Source organism: Berghia stephanieae, chromosome 1 (assembly GCF_034508935.2).
Source record: "Berghia stephanieae isolate SIO BIC M18660-M18661 chromosome 1, UCSD_Bste_1.3, whole genome shotgun sequence".
In the NCBI taxonomy this organism is placed as follows: domain Eukaryota; kingdom Metazoa; phylum Mollusca; class Gastropoda; order Nudibranchia; family Aeolidiidae; genus Berghia; species Berghia stephanieae.
Genome location: NC_088360.1, coordinates 140,175,058 through 140,177,557, shown reverse-complemented (window position 1 = coordinate 140,177,557; position 2,500 = coordinate 140,175,058).

Sequence of the window (2,500 nt, the reverse complement as noted above, 5' to 3'; positions counted from 1 at the left end):
TTACATGGCCGTTAACAGGGCTGTCTGTCTTGAACTGTTTAACTCCCTCAACCCAAACACCGACTATATCCGTAGTTTACCCGGGTTACATTTACCCTATGCCGATTTATTATATTCTTGTGAGACAAATTATAGGCGTAGTATCAAAGCTAATGTTTTTATTTTTTACATGTTAATGGTATTTCAGTAAAACTATTAATGTACATGCTCATTTTTAATACATTTTTTCCAATTTTGAAATGTAGCAAAAATCTCTAGGATTGAGTGAGTTGAATGATTACATGATTACTTGAGTGAGAAAGAATTGTTCTATAGCCTTCATAAAGGCGTCATGTCGAGTGTCGGTTGTTGCTGTTGGCTTTGAGCACATTTAGTGGAATTTTTTTTATGCCAGACGAAAAAAAAAAAAGAAAAAAAAAGAACATTTTTTTCTGAATTTTAATCTTACACCAGTGCCTGCTCCGTATTAATGTGTTTTTAAAAAAATGAACTTTTATATAGCGCAATATCCACTAAATGTGCTCAAAGCGCTTTACAAGGGGTCCCTGGTCAACAGCAACATTTAACATGTAGGACGGGACGTGCCGCCTGTTAGGCGATATTACAATTTTTCGGACAACGCTGTTAACGTCCAGGTACTCATTTTACACCTGAGTACGGTGAGAGATTGTGAGTAAAGAGCCTTTTCCAAGGACTCAACTATGCGCCGAGCACGAGGGTCGAACCCAGGACCTTCCTATCCGAAAGCGAGTGTCATACCACAATACCACATAGCCGCACAACAGCAAATGTGATTGAAAGCTACAAAAGTCTGGAAAATGAATTGCTCGTGATTTATTACGTTCATTCATTCTCGTCAAAGTCAAAATGCAACAAAGTATTTAAAAAAAGATGAATATTCGAAATCTGGGCGGGCTTGTCACTTTTCACTTTTTTTGTTGTTGCTGAATTGCAAGTTGTTTTGACAAGTACCGAGTACCGACTGTAATCGACATTTCGATTACTATAAAAATAGGTATAACCCACCTAATCTATTTTAACCCCTTAACGGTAAGACAAGATCTATTTCCAATAATGATTTATTTAAAAGATTATCAATCTGGTCATTGTTCGGGGGGGGGGGGGTGTTAAACCGTTTTTGTGCGGCTTTGTGGTCTAGTGGAATGACATTCGCTTTCGGATCGGAAGGGCCTGGGTTCGAGTCTCGCTCGGCGCATAATTGAGTCATTGGAGAAGGTTCTTTCACTCACATTCTCTCACTGTACTCAGGTATAAAAAGAGAACCTTGCCGTTAACAGCGTTGTCTCTGTCCGAAAAACACTATAACATCGCCTAACAGGCGCCATGTCCCGCCCTAAATCTTAAATGTTGCTATTGGCCAGGGACCCCTTGTAAAGCGCTTTGAGCACATTTAGTGGATATTGCTTTATAAAGAATCTCATTAAAAAAAATTTTCAACAAACAAAGAGTAAGAGTTATTGAATAAGGATTACAATGCGATTCGGGCTTAGATGAACCTCGAGTCGCATCGCTGGTAGTGAGTCCTCTCTTGTGGGAGGGGGGGGGGGGGGGGGGGGGCGGAAATAAGCGATTTAAAGTTGGATTAAAATTTTAACTTCGCTCTTGAGGGGTTAACTTGTATTTGAAATGACATTAGCACTGACGCGCTAAGATTGTTTTGTGTTCTAGATGGTTCTAAAATTATTCAAAATTCTTTGTGTAGATAGAAGAGTTTACGCGGCAGAATTGTTATTGCTTATTTAGTTTTCTCTCATTTAACACGCGTGCAAAATAATTCTTTGTGTTTACGCACGTTTCTACCACTGGGGTGTATCTATCTATCTATCTATATATCTGTCTATCTATATATCTATCTATCTATCTATCTATCTATCTATCTATCTATCTATCTATCTATCTATCTATCTATCTATCTATCTATCTATCTATCTATCTATCTACCTACCTACCTACCTATCTATCTATCCATCCATCCATCCATCCATCCATCTATTTATCTATCTATCTATCTATCCATCTATCTATCTATCTATCTATCTATCTATCTACCTACCTACCTACCTACCTATCTATCTATCCATCCATCCATCCATCCATCCATCTATTTATCTATCTATCTATCCATCTATCTATCTATCTATCTATCTATCTATCTATCTATCTATCTATCTATCTATCTATCTATCTACCTACCTACCTACCTATCTATCTATCCATCCATCCATCCATCCATCCATCTATTTATCTATCTATCTATCTATCTATCTATCTATCTATCTATCTATCTATCTATCTATCTATCTATCTATCTATCTATCTATCTATCTATCTATCTATCTATCTATCTATCTATCTGTCTATCTTCATCTATCTATCTATCTATCTATCTATCATCTATCTATCTATCTATCTATCTATCTATCTATCTATCTATCTATCTATCTATCTATCTATCTATCTATCTATCTATCTATCTATC